This window comes from Nanorana parkeri, unplaced genomic scaffold (assembly GCF_000935625.1).
Source record: "Nanorana parkeri isolate BGI_ZX_2015 unplaced genomic scaffold, ASM93562v1 scaffold680, whole genome shotgun sequence".
Lineage (NCBI taxonomy): Eukaryota > Metazoa > Chordata > Amphibia > Anura > Dicroglossidae > Nanorana > Nanorana parkeri.
The window spans coordinates 746944-763791 of NW_017306948.1; the positions used below are offsets into that span (position 1 = coordinate 746944).

General features: G+C 47.7%; 1 protein-coding gene across 6 annotated transcripts in view; it reads right to left on the reverse strand.

Moving 5' to 3' along the window:
• The window catches only part of PTK2 (protein tyrosine kinase 2), a 202993-nt gene that overhangs the window by 144450 nt on the left and 41695 nt on the right, over nt 1–16848 (reverse strand). The window lies entirely within an intron of this gene.

The following is a 16848-nucleotide window of genomic DNA, read 5'->3' on the forward strand; positions in this document are numbered from 1 at the left end:
AAAAGGGGGGGGGGGGGGGGGGGGGGCCTGCCATGACCCCAGACTCTGGTCTCAGCAGCTGCCACTATTAACAGCCATATGCTGGATGCATCAGAGCCCCTCTACAGCTTCTACGTCCCTGCAATGTGAGCAATAAGCCATATTGTACAATAACGGGCAGCAGGAGAAGCACTCGGGTTATTTGCCGAGTTAATCGTCAGGAAATAAGCAATGTGGCTCTTCATATACTCGCGCTGTGCTAAAACGTAATGGTGTACGGATGCGTGAAAGGTAAATAACAGCGTGTTTGTTCTGTGTTTAGAATCTATATATACATGTTGCCTTTATCATATCTCTATTATTGGATTTTAGACTCTCCCTCCTAATGCTGTCTGCACATCCCTGCAATCAATCACTACTCCAACAACACAAATGGGTGCTCACATGCCCCACATACCCAGAATCTCTGCTCCATTGGAGGGGAGTATACCTTGGCTAGGGGGCGCAATGACTATCAGGGGGTACAAGGCCTTTGCCATGAGTGGGCAGACATATCTACATAGTATTTGAGGTTGAATAAAGACATAAGTCCATCAAGTCCAATCTATTGCGTGTATGCATTTATGTTTGAGCAGGTGTGTGCGTGTGTATGAGTCCATGTGTGATTTTGCTCTTAAGAGTACTGGTACCCCTGTATGTTATGGTCTCCAAGGAACTCGTCCAGGAGTTTCTTGAATGATTCCACACTCTTAGCTGAGATCACTTCCTGCGGCAGCGACTTACAGACCCTAACCTCTCTGACTGTGAAGAACCCCTTGCGCCCCGTGTGTTGGAATTTTTTTTCCCCACCAATTTGTGGTGGTGCCCTCTGGTCTTTGTTACGGAGCTGACCGTAAACAGTTTGTTAATAACGTTGCTGTCGCCGTTGAACAGTTTATACAGGAAAATCATGTCCCCCCTTAATCTCCTAACCTCCAAAGAGAACATATTTCATTTTAACAACCTTGTTTCATAGCTCAGGTCCTCGAACCCCTTAATGAGTTTGGTTGCCCTCCGCTGGACTTTTTCCAGCTCAAGGACATCCTTTCTGAGTATCGGTGACCAAAACTGGACCGCATACTATAGATGAGGCCGAACCAGTGATCTGTATAGTGGCAAAATTATAGCCTTGTCCCTGCAATACATCCCCTTCTTAATGCAGGACAGGACTCTGCTTGCTTTGTTTACAGCACGGTGGCACTGCGAGCTGTTCTTCAGTGAGATTTATCAAAACAGGAGCAGACAGAATCTGGAGCAGTCTCTTCAGTTAAGCTTTGAACAATAAAAGGTAGAAGCTGATTGGTTGCAATGCACAGATGCTCCAGATTTTGAGCAATCACTCTATGTCTTTGAAAGCGGTAGTAAACCACCAACATGAGCATGGTTGTAAATGGTCCTCAGGAGGTATTTCAGCGTCTGCTTGGCTGCCAGTCCGTCCACCTTCTCTCAGGTTCGGCGTCTTCTGCCTCTTGACTGACCAGGACAGGATGATGTAACTCTGCGCATACACACAGGGAGTTACTTCATTTTGGTGCAGGACCTTGGCCTGTGCTTCCATCTTCCCCCAGTCTTGGTGTCTTCTGCCGTGTCTTCTGCCTCTTCACTGACCAGTCTGGAATGCTGTAACTTTGACACATGAGCACGGGGAGCTACTTAATTTCAGGACCTTGCCATGCTTGTGCTCCGCTCTAACAGAGTCCCCCCGATACCAAAACAATGCAAACATTTTCTAAAACATTATTAAAGTCCATCTCTGGGCAAATCAACGTACCCTTGCACTTTTAGGCAACCCCCAAAATGCATGTTTTAGTCTAGAGGAGTAAAGCAGATTTACCTTCATGATCCCTACTCTTGCTGGCTCCCTTGGAGCTGCTAGACCAGTCCCTGCAGCCTCTTCTTCCCTGGGCCCCAGTGGGATAAGGACTGCAGACATCATCATGCCTGATGCATATTCCACAGACTTGCATTAGCCGTGAGGATGGCGAAGGGCAATCCAAGAGCAAGAACGGAGGGGGAGAAGAGGAGACTGCTGACCAGCGGGGATCAGGTAAATAAATCTGCTTTACTACGGATACCAAAATGAGCACTTAACCCTTCCAGTGCGGGGGTAACCCCACTGCAAGGGCCAGAGTGGAGGGGAGAAGAGGAGACCGCTGACAAGCGGGGGATCAGGTAAATAAATCTGCTTTACTACAGCCCCTTAGATAAAAATGAGCACTTGACCCTTCCAGTGTAGGGGTAGCCCAACTGCAAGGTTACTTTTTTGATTGCTTGGAGATGAGCTTTAAATATACTTGCCTTACCCCTGGCTTCTACCCACAGTGCCTAGACGAGGATTAAATGACGTACCTTCCGGAGAAAGCGGTCTAGGACAACTCTGTGATGTTGACTCATCTCGCAAGGTTTTGACTAGGCAGCATTCACCGGGATCTCGTTGAAGGGATGGGGACCATCAGCCCATACAGAACAGAAGCCGGAGGTTTGGACTAGGCAGCATTCACCGGGATCTTGTTGAAGGGATTGGGACGATCAGAACATGCAGAACAGAAGCCGGAGGTTTTGACTAGGCAGCATCCACCGGGATCTTGTTGAAGGGATGGGGACATCAGCCCATACAGAACAGAAGCCTGAGGTTTGGACTAGGCAGCATTCACCGGGGTCTCGTTGAAGGGATGGGGACCATCAGCCCATACAGAACAGAAGCCGGAGGTTTTGACTAGGCAGCATCCACCGGGATCTTGTTGAAGGGATGGGGACATCAGCCCATACAGAACAGAAGCCTGAGGTTTGGACTAGGCAGCATTCACCGGGATCTCGTTGAAGGGATGGGGACCATCAGCCCATACAGAACAGAAGCCGGAGGTTTTGACTAGGCAGCATACCATATTGTACAATAACGGGCAGCAGGAGAAGCACTCGGGTTATTTGCCGAGTTAATCGTCAGGAAATAAGCAATGTGGCTCTTCATATACTCGCGCTGTGCTAAAACGTAATGGTGTACGGATGCGTGAAAGGTAAATAACAGCGTGTTTGTTCTGTGTTTAGAATCTATATATACATGTTGCCTTTATCATATCTCTATTATTGGATTTTAGACTCTCCCTCCTAATGCTGTCTGCACATCCCTGCAATCAATCACTACTCCAACAACACAAATGGGTGCTCACATGCCCCACATACCCAGAATCTCTGCTCCATTGGAGGGGAGTATACCTTGGCTAGGGGGCGCAATGACTATCAGGGGGTACAAGGCCTTTGCCATGAGTGGGCAGACATATCTACATAGTATTTGAGGTTGAATAAAGACATAAGTCCATCAAGTCCAATCTATTGCGTGTATGCATTTATGTTTGAGCAGGTGTGTGCGTGTGTATGAGTCCATGTGTGATTTTGCTCTTAAGAGTACTGGTACCCCTGTATGTTATGGTCTCCAAGGAACTCGTCCAGGAGTTTCTTGAATGATTCCACACTCTTAGCTGAGATCACTTCCTGCGGCAGCGACTTACAGACCCTAACCTCTCTGACTGTGAAGAACCCCTTGCGCCCCGTGTGTTGGAATTTTTTTTCCCCACCAATTTGTGGTGGTGCCCTCTGGTCTTTGTTACGGAGCTGACCGTAAACAGTTTGTTAATAACGTTGCTGTCGCCGTTGAACAGTTTATACAGGAAAATCATGTCCCCCCTTAATCTCCTAACCTCCAAAGAGAACATATTTCATTTTAACAACCTTGTTTCATAGCTCAGGTCCTCGAACCCCTTAATGAGTTTGGTTGCCCTCCGCTGGACTTTTTCCAGCTCAAGGACATCCTTTCTGAGTATCGGTGACCAAAACTGGACCGCATACTATAGATGAGGCCGAACCAGTGATCTGTATAGTGGCAAAATTATAGCCTTGTCCCTGCAATACATCCCCTTCTTAATGCAGGACAGGACTCTGCTTGCTTTGTTTACAGCACGGTGGCACTGCGAGCTGTTCTTCAGTGAGATTTATCAAAACAGGAGCAGACAGAATCTGGAGCAGTCTCTTCAGTTAAGCTTTGAACAATAAAAGGTAGAAGCTGATTGGTTGCAATGCACAGATGCTCCAGATTTTGAGCAATCACTCTATGTCTTTGAAAGCGGTAGTAAACCACCAACATGAGCATGGTTGTAAATGGTCCTCAGGAGGTATTTCAGCGTCTGCTTGGCTGCCAGTCCGTCCACCTTCTCTCAGGTTCGGCGTCTTCTGCCTCTTGACTGACCAGGACAGGATGATGTAACTCTGCGCATACACACAGGGAGTTACTTCATTTTGGTGCAGGACCTTGGCCTGTGCTTCCATCTTCCCCCAGTCTTGGTGTCTTCTGCCGTGTCTTCTGCCTCTTCACTGACCAGTCTGGAATGCTGTAACTTTGACACATGAGCACGGGGAGCTACTTAATTTCAGGACCTTGCCATGCTTGTGCTCCGCTCTAACAGAGTCCCCCCGATACCAAAACAATGCAAACATTTTCTAAAACATTATTAAAGTCCATCTCTGGGCAAATCAACGTACCCTTGCACTTTTAGGCAACCCCCAAAATGCATGTTTTAGTCTAGAGGAGTAAAGCAGATTTACCTTCATGATCCCTACTCTTGCTGGCTCCCTTGGAGCTGCTAGACCAGTCCCTGCAGCCTCTTCTTCCCTGGGCCCCAGTGGGATAAGGACTGCAGACATCATCATGCCTGATGCATATTCCACAGACTTGCATTAGCCGTGAGGATGGCGAAGGGCAATCCAAGAGCAAGAACGGAGGGGGAGAAGAGGAGACTGCTGACCAGCGGGGATCAGGTAAATAAATCTGCTTTACTACGGATACCAAAATGAGCACTTAACCCTTCCAGTGCGGGGGTAACCCCACTGCAAGGGCCAGAGTGGAGGGGAGAAGAGGAGACCGCTGACAAGCGGGGGATCAGGTAAATAAATCTGCTTTACTACAGCCCCTTAGATAAAAATGAGCACTTGACCCTTCCAGTGTAGGGGTAGCCCAACTGCAAGGTTACTTTTTTGATTGCTTGGAGATGAGCTTTAAATATACTTGCCTTACCCCTGGCTTCTACCCACAGTGCCTAGACGAGGATTAAATGACGTACCTTCCGGAGAAAGCGGTCTAGGACAACTCTGTGATGTTGACTCATCTCGCAAGGTTTTGACTAGGCAGCATTCACCGGGATCTCGTTGAAGGGATGGGGACCATCAGCCCATACAGAACAGAAGCCGGAGGTTTGGACTAGGCAGCATTCACCGGGATCTTGTTGAAGGGATTGGGACGATCAGAACATGCAGAACAGAAGCCGGAGGTTTTGACTAGGCAGCATCCACCGGGATCTTGTTGAAGGGATGGGGACATCAGCCCATACAGAACAGAAGCCTGAGGTTTGGACTAGGCAGCATTCACCGGGATCTCGTTGAAGGGATGGGGACCATCAGCCCATACAGAACAGAAGCCGGAGGTTTGGACTAGGCAGCATTCACCGGGATCTCGTTGAAGGGATGGGGACCATCAGCCCATACAGAAAAGAAGCCGGAGGTTTTGACTAGGCAGCATTCATCCGTATCTCGTTAAAGGGATGGGGACCATCAGCCCATGCAGAACAGAAGCCGGAGGTTTTGACTGGGCAGCATTCACTGGGATCTTGTTGTAGGGATGGGGACCATCAGCACATGCAGAACAGAAGCCGGAGGTTTGGACTAGGCAGCATTCACCGGGATCTTGTTGAAAGGATGGGGACCATCAGCCCATGCAGAACAGAAGTCGGAAGTTTGGACTAGGCAGCATTCACCGGAAACTCGTTGAAAGGATGGGGACATCAGCCCATGCAGAACAGAAGCCGGAGGTTTGGACTGGGCAGCATACACCGGGATCTTGTTGAAGGGATGGGGATATCAGCCCATGCAGAACAGAAGCCAGAAGTCAGATACGTAGATTAACCTTTTATTATACAGTCTTTTTGTTTATAATTTACTGCAGCCTTCTGGCATGGCCGGGGAAGGGGGAAGTAAATAAGCGGACCTTGCCACCCCCTATGTATTTTAATTGTGACCCTCTGGCTATATAGTCAAGCAGGAGTCAAGAGCCAGTGAATGGAATCATAAATGCTTGGGAGGGTAAAACAGTGTAGATATGCATTTCAACTGCTGCCTGGCCGGAGCTCTGAATTAATACCGCCATTTAATATCCCAGAAGGCTCGCTTCCTAAGGATGAAGAGCCTGCCGCTTGTCACATCATGAACAGGGGGCAGCACGGCGCAGACACGGCGCGATTCTATAGACACTGATCATTAGAGCCCATGATTCTTGTGCCCCCGGTTTCCCTCTCACCCTCTTGGCTCCGTCGCCTGTGCAGATCAGACACCCCGTCTCCCCTCCTGCCGCGCAAACACTTCTCATCCTGAATGAATCGCCGTGTGCCTGGAGCACATCCAGATATTGTTCCCAGTGCTCTTCTAATACCCCAAATCCAATTGTGTGTTTATTTCTATTGATTTTAACCTGTTTCTTATTCCGCTGTACAATACACAACCTGCATTTTACCGCTGACGGCCGCCTCGCTAAACGACAGCCAAATGCAGAAATGGAGGAATAATTTTTTTCATTTCTCTTTTGAAAAAAATGAAAACTCCCTTGTTAAGTGTTAAAAACAGAATGTAACGTTTAATATTTAATAACTGTTTTTGAATAACAAGCTTGGCATATGTAATGACATTTTACACACATTCCGTGCCAACGCCTCCTCCATAATACATGAAGAGGACTGCAGGACGCGGCGGCCTTAAAGGCAATCTATTGTTGTCTTTTGTTTGCAATGTTGTTATATTTTGAAGGACAACAAAGAAAATGTTTTATAACAAATTTATTTAGCGATAAGGAGAAAAAAAAATGAGTAATTAAAGTCTGCTATGCTGCAAATGAAAAAACACAAGACGTACTTATAATGTGTGCAGAATAAGAACTCCATGAGGCCCCGTTCACACCGAGGGCGGTTCGGCCGCGCGGATCCGCCGACATGAACGATCCCATACAATGCTATGGGGACCGTTCATGCGACCGCGCTGGTCTGCGAGAACCGAACCGCCCTCCGCCTGAACTGCTCCCTGCACTATTTTTGCTGCACTGATCAGTGCGATTTCCATATAGCTTTCAATGGAACCGCGCTGATTAGCGCGGTTTTGGGCGTTTTTCATTGTGTGTTCAGCGCTGAAACGCCCTTAAAAACTCCTAAAACCTCCCTTTTATAATCAGTGCGGTAACTGAGCTTATCCGCAACCACGCTGGTGTGAGTGGGCTCTGAATGTGAATTAAATAAAACAGAATAAGGAAATCTGAAAAAGTCACACACAAAAATAAATAATAAAAGAAGAAAGATGCTGGAAGATTTATTGGCTCCGGTCTAAATTGGCCCTTGTATGTGAGATAGGGCCCTTAGATTGTAAGCTCCTTGGGAGCAGGGACTGAGGTGAATGTGCAACTATGTATAGCTGTGTAGAATGTCAGTGCTATATAAACACTAATAATAATAATAAAAGGAAATCAAAATAGAGTTAGCTTCTAAGATATAACACCGGTCCTCAAGGCCAGAGTCTAAAAGCACCTTTCTGAATATCAGCCCATCAAGGGCACAGTGACAGGTTCTCTTGATGGCCCGCCTATGCTTACCTCCACTTCCTCTCCCAGAAATACTGGAAATTGCTTTCCCAACCCCTATGGCATCATCACAGCAGGAGTGGACAACTCCGGCCCTCTAGCTGTGCTTTACATACAAAGCCCACTATCCCTCTGCAAGTCATGCCTGTAGCTGTCAGTCTTGCAATGCCTCATGGGACTTGTAGTTCCACAACAGCTGGACGACTGGAGTTGCCCACCCCTGCTCTACATTGTTCTTTCGATTAGAAGAGAGAGAAACTAGAGGGTCCCCCGTGTCACTTTCACTGGTCTTCTACCCAGACGATAAGGGTGGGGATAGGGGGGCAGGGTGTTAGATGCAACCAGCGCTGCATGCCATTAAGGTGACAACACTGAGAATCCTCCTCCTCTCTCTGTGTGACAGTACAATACTCAGCAGTGATGTCATTGCAGTAGACCTGGTGTTGTCACCCTGTTGAAGGTCATACCAAGCACTGCCAGGATTTATGATGTCTGTGAAAGTTCTCATTCATCCAGGTCATGGTAGATCTGTAAAAAATAAATCAAGGCAACTGCACTTGCTTTATTTTCCTTGAAGGTGTTTCGCTAGTCATGCGACCAGCTTCCTCAATTCAGAAAGAAAGTCAGATGACAAGCGTAACGTCTTCAAGAAAAATACAGCAAGTCCAGTTGCCTTGATTTATTTGTTACAGATGTTTGCTTGATATTACTGAGCTGAATCTGCAGCCATTTCTTTTGCAATTATGGCCATTGTTCCATTTTATACTGCATTCCAAGAACCTGTATTCATCTGCAATCATCTATGTGTGGCCACCAGTGGACCATAGTAACCGCTACAAGGGCTAGTGGACAGGAACCTCACTGTCACAGGTACCCATAAGGGTCACGGCAAGCTCAAAAGTGCTACCCCCCTATGGGTCTAGTATCACTGCTATCCATTTACAAGCCCCATAATTGTGGGCGATAGAAGATGTGCAAATAATACAATCACTCGCACACATTCGGGTTAATGTATTTCATCTTCTTCTAACCGGGGTCTTAATGCACTCGAAAAGGGTGTCTGGGGATTTTAAGGGTAAGGTTTCAGAGACGATTAATTGGTAATCCATTTGGCTGTATACTCCCATCATACACGCCAGTAATCAGATACTGAGCCCACTGAAGAGTCACATGATCAGATCAACCAACTGTAATTGAATCTCTGGTGTCAGCAGACCACTAGGCGGTACCCAAGGAAAACACTCTAATTTCAATATATAAAGAGAAGAGGAAACACTCTTAAAGGGAACCTCTTGGACCATAAATCTTGTAGGCTATGGGCTGTCATCATCCTGGCTTTAATATGGAAAGTGGACATGCGTGCAGGTCACGTGACCTAAAACTTCACTGGCTGCGTACTGGTTCTAGATCTCTGACTTATGCAAGGTGAAGATTACATTCCCCGTCCTTACAGGCTCCCTGTAATGGTAAATGATTGTAGACGTATTCCTCCTTTGTAGTTGAGTTGACCAGCTTTAGTATTTAAGGGGTCCACAGAAGACGCATGGCTACCAGCCGTGACATAAGTGAGGAGGCTTGTAGGCAATGGCACTGGCTCCCAGGCGGTGATCACTGACACTGTGACCGGTACAATAGGTCAGGGGTCAGCAGCAGTACAATACCGGCCAGGCGGCACTCTGGTTAATGGACGGACAATCCTACAGGCAGGTCCAGCATCTATAGAGTGGTCGAGAACCCTTTTAGTGGCATCCCTATTGAAATGTAATTACAGGGCCCTGACACCCTTCTGGCGCTGAGTGCAGACTATGTATTATTAAAGCACCAAAAGCTTTTCTTTAATGCCCATCTCCCCAGCAACACATACCCTGTCCTCAGTTCACTTGCTTCTCCATTCAGGCAAGGAGGAGCACCGGCCTTCCTCTCATGTCATAGCGCCGGTGTGTGGTGATTGGGCCAGCGCTGTCACATAAGGGTGGCTACGTTTGTCCTCCATGGTCCCACTGTATGTGGGAATGTAGCCACCCTCCATGGCACGCTCATGAGTTCAATTACAGTAATATATGACAAGGCAGCCGTAAAAGCCAAGGTAACATTCCCTTTATGAAATCGCTGCCCCCACAGCATTGTCCTCAGGGTGACCGCAGGACCAGGAAAAGAGTAAGCGCATGGCTGCATGGGACACATGTGCAGTAGAAGTGTGAGGTGTAAAGTAAGCTGGGAATTGTAGTCTGAGATGAGCTGTGCATGTGACCGCAATAACGCAAAGATCAAACTCCACTGATGAAGTTGCTGCCCACACAGCATCGCCCTCAAAGCCACAGGGGGACCACTAAAAGAGCCATCACATTGCTGCATGGGAATACATGGGACACGTGTACAGTAGAATCGGGGGGTGGAGAATTGTAGTCCAAGACAATCAGTGTGTGTGACCACAATAACGCAAAGATCAAATTCCATTACAGAAGTTGCTGCCCACACAGCATTGCCCTCAAGGCCAAAGGGGGACCACTAACAGAGCCAGCACATTGCTGCATGGGAAGACATGGGACACATGCAGAGGCGCAAAGTCAGCTGAGGATTGTAGTTTGTGCAGGTGACCGAAATAATGTGCACAGCTCGTACTCACAGACTAGAAGTGATTCCACCAGTAACATGCTTCCTGTCCTAAGGTGACCACACTCACTTCCTGTACTGTATCTAGAAATAGCAGCTCCATAACATAGGAGGAAGGTGTTCTGTAGTTAATAGATGAGTGAGAGCTTAGACTGCACAGACAGCTAATGCTTCATGGATTTCTGGCAGGATCAACAGGTATTTTTCGGACTTGAAGCATTTAAAAGAGACAAAACACAAGAAAATGTGCAAATGTTATAGAATTTACCTGCATATTTCTTTTTCTATAGGGCTCTGAATAAAGCTTTAATAGAGACTCTCGTCACCAACTTAAAACATTTCAGCTCAAATTCTTACTTGCAGCATTATTGCTTTGCAGAAATCACTGGCAAGGTGCCTTTGAACTTGATTGAAAAATAGACTAGCCAATTCCCTAGCACAGCCCCCTCTCTCTCTCTCTCTCTCTCCCCGTGCATGTCATAGCTCCTCCCTCTTGTGGGAGTGTCTAATTACTCTCTGTACTGGCCCAGCTCCTCCACCCCACCCCTTATTCACCTCCCTTTTATACCTTTAATGCAGCTTGCAGGAGGAGTGAAGGTTGATTCTATTGAGCAGAGGTAGACAAACTCCGGCCCCCAGCTGCTCTGGAACTACAAATCCCATGAGGCACTGCAAGACTGTCAGCCACAGGCATGACTCCCAGAGGCAGATGCATGGTGGGATTAGTAGTCTCACCACAGCTGGAGGGCCATGGTTTGCCTACCCCTGCTATAGAGTATCGTTTGAGTAACAGCTCCGAGTCTGCTGACATCACATCCAAGATGGCGGCACCCAGCGGTTTTTGAACGGCTACAAAAGAGAAACTTTTACAGGTAACCAACATGCACAGAAAGCACATAGAACGTTATGGGAAGATTGTTGTTTAAATGAATGGTCCGTCTATAATGTAAGACAGAAATGACTCCAGGCAGTCCTGCAACCAGCTAAGGCACCAAGGACGGGGGTCATAAATCTTCCGTGTGACGCGATTAACGAGCTGCCCCTGCAGAGTCATGCAGAACAAGGCTAATACAGCAGATTACCAATTAACAGGAATAAAGAGCTTGTTTTTACAGATTGCCAGGAACCGTGAGAGAGCCAAGGACGAGCTGATAACCAGCGAGTACGTCAGGTGGAATCTCTACAACCGACCAAGGCCGCAACATGTCATATGCATAGCAGCTCCTACCGGACGAATCAGAATCTGGGAGTACCGGCGACCCGTATTTATGAACGTGATATTTACTGAAAAACTGCGGTGGCGGTTGTCTGAATGAGCACCGTACTACTGTGACATCAGCAAAGTACATGGAAGCCAATAGCAGCGGTGCTATAGCAGGCTACCGCCAAATTAGCCGGCCGATTTACAGATGCCCCATCATTGCCCTTACTAGTCACAGGTCTATGACCCCACATGGACCCACACTATATTGCCAAAAGTATTGGGAAACGGCCTTTACACGCACATGAACTTTAATGGCATCCCAGTCTTAGTCCGTAGGGTTCAGTATTGGGTTGGTTCCGCCCTTTGCCGCTATAACAGCTCCAACTCTTCTGGGAAGGCGTCCACAAGGTTTAGGAGCGTGTCTATGGGAATGTTGGACCATTTGTGAGGTCAGGTACTGATGTTGGAGGAGAAGGCCGGGCTCACAGTCTCCGCTCTAATTCATCCCAAAGTTGTTCTATCGGGTTGAGGTCAGGACTCTGTGCAGGCCAGTCACGTTCCCACCCCCCAGACCCATTCCTTCACAAATGTTTGTAGAAGCGTCTGCATGCCGAGGTGCTTCATTCTATACACCGGCGGCCATGGAGGTGATTGGAGCACCTGAATTCAATATTCAATGATTTGGAGGGGTGTCCCAATACTTTTGGCAATATAGTGTATTACAAAGGACCAAGAGAGACTCTAGTGCAGGGGTGGGCAACTCTGGAGTAATAAAACATGTTTTTTTTTAAAAAAATCCGCTCTGGATTGGTTATTCTTTGCAAAGTAAACTTTTGCTGACCTTCACCTCATATACTATGCAAAGTAAAAATTGACTTTGCAAAGGGAACACGCTCTACTCTTTTAGAACATCAACCCAAGTGTGTTAAAACTGCAAGCAATGTAGGGCTGATAGGGCCCTAATAAGCATCCCTTAGGCTCTATGTGGAACCGAGTGTACCGATAGCTTGGGTCAGGTGGATGAGCAATAAAAGGAAATCTTTTCAAATTCATTGCTCCCCTCATCCTTCAGCACTCGGAGTCTCTCTCAGACATCCGCAGCCCGGCTCTATGTGAAGAAGGCAGCTCGTTATCCGCAGACACCAGAATGATCCGCGGATATCGCACATCCACGCCGGCTCAGGGACTCGAAATGTGACCTTGAACAAACTGAAATCCCCCAAAACATCATTGTGTGCGATAACTGGGCCGCTCCTCGCCGCCGACACAGACAGGCTTTGTTCTGAGCCAATGCGGCTATTAATATCCTTGAAAAGCAGGTTACACGGAATAGATTGCGCTCCGGATAATGAAAGAGCGGAGATTGTATTCCCACCGCAAGACGAGAAAATCCGCCAATGACAAGTCACTGTGAAAATACCTTTCATAAACAAAACGAGAGGATGATGTATGCCGAGAATGCTTCCACTCAAATCAGAGTGCCGGGCAAACTAGATACACAGTACACAACACACACCGACAGACACACAATATACACCACACACAGACAGACACTATACACTACACACAATATACACCACACACAGACATGAGCGTGTGTTCCATTATTTCAGGTGCCAGTTGGTGACAGGTTCTCTTTACGGTATATAAAGTGGAATTTCCGAGTTTCCTAGATAGAAGTATCAGGATTCCTGGACGGCATTAGTATTCAGTGACTTGCTCGGTGCCCCAGGGCTGCAAACTGATTGCCGCTTTACCACCATGAAGAAATCGCCATAAAAATGTGTTCCTGTTTGGTTGCGGACATTTGCTGCCTTTTTATCTTTGAAGTCACAAACCATCCACGCTTCCAGCAATACACCGGCACGGAGCTCCAGATATCCAATGACACTCATTTAATGATCAGATTGGTCAGTCACATGGGGAGTTGTACCGAGTGCAGATCCTGAAATATAATACCCATTGATGGATTAGGCGCTTGCACAGCTGATCACATTAACCCTGAGACGAGGACAAAGCCAGATGGAGCAATAACAACACAGAACGGGGAGGGGGGGCGTGCAATAAGCCGAAACTCACCACTGCCCTGTGATCCTTAAAGTTCCAAGCCAGGCCCTGAAATAATTCCCATAAAGCGAGCATGACACGGAAGATAAATGTGTTTAAAACAACCCACAGCAGCTGGACCGCAGGGTGCAAGCAGGTGGTGTTCCTCGTCATACAACAGGAACAGCAGCACAGTGGCTTACTGGTTAGAACTTCTGCCTTGCAGCACTGGGGACCCTAGTTAGTATCCTGGTCAGGATATTATCTGCATGGACTTTGCATGTTCTCCCTGTGCTTGTATCGCTTTCCTCCCCCCACTCCAAAGACATGCTGGAAGGGTAATTGGCTTCTGTCTATATGTATGTGAGATAGGGACTAGGGATGCACTGATACCGATACTAGTATCGATATCGGTGCCGATTCCGAGTATTTGGGCAAGTACTCGTACTCGCCCAAATGCTCCGATGCCTAGCACGAGTACTTCCGGTATCCGGGCAGCGCGTCATTACACGCTGCCTGGTTTCGCGATTGAACGGAAGCTGGCCTCGTGAGGTAAGGTTACCTTACCTTAGTATGTGTAGCCTGTCATCCCCCGGGGCCTCTCCAGCGAGAATGCGGCCTTCGTCCGGTACCCAGCCCGAGCCGTCCAATTAGGAGCACAAAAATGTGTTGGGTAGCACGGGTAGCTTGTCACATGAGCAAGCACAGGGGGGTGATCCCTATGCCCTCTGTATCTTTCATGCACAGCTCTGCCATTCAACACAACTGCTAGGTGTCATCTTCAGTACAGGAAAGGTATAGGAGCCAATCTATGAATTTATATTATCTACATGACTTCGGTGTGACTGAGCTCCCAACTTCATGAGCTGACAACTGTGCCTGTGCTGCACTGAAATCCCAAGCAGTGTTGTCAGCCTCACTGAATTCTCAGCTCCTGGACTACATAACACCCCCTCATTAGCTCTAGAACGTAAGGGAGGGGTGTCTGTGAAGGTTCCCACTCATCCGCGTCATGGTATATTTGTAAAGAGTAAATCAATGCCACTGGACTTGCTGTATTTTTCTTGAAGAGGTTTTGCAGGTCATCCGACCAGCTTTCTCAATTAAGAATTGAGCCTAAATTGAGAGAGCTAGTCGGATGACCAGCAAAATGTCTTCAAGACAGCAAGCCTAGTTGCCTTGATTTTTTTTTTTTTTACAGATATAAGGTGGGGGTGTTCTGTAGTCCAGCTGGGGAGTATTCAGGCAGCGCCGATAACACTACTTGGCATTTTAGTGAGATTTATAATAAAGAGTGAATATTCAGATTCCAGCATCGGTCCAGTCCTGGCTGGTTCTCTGTAAGCTTCTGTGCACATCAATGGAAGAGACTGGCACATACTGGGATTCAGAGTATATATAAATAAATCTGCCCTGCAGCAAGGCCTTTCCACCGTATACCGCATGCAATATCTGTCAGGACTCATTCAGATGATGTGCCCCCAGCCAATGTCACACGTACGCAGTACAGAGGCCCGGGGAGATTCGTCCGGCAAAACTGATCAACACAGACATGTGAGGAATCATAAATGAAATATACGTCCCGGGAACAAACAACCCCAGACGGCACAGACTAACGACAACACAAATAGAATTCTGGACAATTCCATCAATGCAGAAAGGACAAGAACATAGTACAATTAATTTAATCTCATTGCACTACACCGACACCCGCCAACCCCCCCCCCACTTACATTTTTTTGCTCACCCTTAGCATTCTGGGATCACTGTACGTCAACATGGGCCGGCAGTCTCTTTCAGGTTCTTGCAGATGGACCCCTGATTACATACATCACTGTACGTCAACAGGGGCGGCAGTCTCTTTCAGGTTCTTGCAGATGGACCCCTGATTACATACATCACTGTATGTCAACAGGGGCCTACAGCCTCTCTCGGGTTCTTGCAGATGGACCCCTGATTACATACATCACTGTATGTCAACAGGGGCCTACAGCCTCTCTCGGGTTCTTGCAGATGGACCCCTGATTACATACATCACTGTATGTCAACAGGGGCCTACAGCCTCTCTCGGGTTCTTGCAGATGGACCCCTGATTACATACATCACTGTATGTCAACAGGGGCCTACAGCCTCTCTCGGGTTCTTGCAGATGGACCCCTGATTACATGCATGGATTGCTGTATGTCAACAGGGGGGTTAGCTGTCCCTTCCTGGCTATTGCAGCCAGTCCCGACATGCCGTGCCACATGTGCGTCATGGGGGGCCAATGGCAGGGACCCAGAAGAGGCAGCCTGCCTCCTGATGAGCAAGTAAAGATGATGGCGATGTGGGACATGAAGTGTGATGGCAGATCGCAGCAGGTGAATGCTAGATGCGGTGGATGTGCGAGTTTTTAATTTCAGAATAACCCCTTGAACATGGAAAGCGAAAATTTAAAAAAAACAAGGGGGGGAGGGGGTGTGAGGCCCCTCCTAGAGGAACTCCTCTTCCCTGTCCCTGCAACGAGCGATGGAACAACAGAGACTGGAGGGGGGATTCCCTGCGGGAAGAAGCCGTTCTCTGCAGGGAGAAGCCGTGAGCTGAGCAATCAGCGTTTTGTGATTGCTTAGTTCTTGAGCTACAGAGCCGACGTGCGACACCTGCATTGTCACACATGGGCTCCCACTATTGCAAAGAGTACATTTTACTCTCCCAATACTTCTCCTTTAAGCAGCTTCTTCCATTCATATTGCTTCCCTCTAAAGCAGGAGCCTTGAGGGAGTATTTCCAGGAGGGGATATTGCAAAACAGTCTCAGTGCAGCTTGGCAAGCTCGGAGGGGGAGTTGCGCATGCAGGGAAATGCGCTTCCTTTATTTTCCAGCGAAACCTGACGAATTATAATGGAATCACAGAAATATACAGAGAAAAATGTATATTGCCAAGTACAATGAATGACCAAATGGGGATCCTCTATGATTTCTCTGGGAGAAAGGACTTAGTTCCGTAATAACAAGGAGTGTCTGCCAGGTACAATGTAAATTCACCTCTCCCTCTCTCATCCCTTCAGAATGGAAATGGTGAAGTGTTTGCTGCGCAGGAAAACAGATGAGGTAGTGCGTGGAAAGCAAGCACAGATACACCTACAGCAGAGGATGGTTTTCTATTAACTGAAAGGTCGCACTGAATACACAAAGCCTCCTTCCCTCCAGGCAATGGCACCCGACTAAACGCACTGCAGAGCCTTGATCTGCGCAGTTTACTGTTCCATACATAATTCATCCCCTGGGAAGGGGGGGGGGGGGGCCCCCTCCCCCGCGGAGAAGA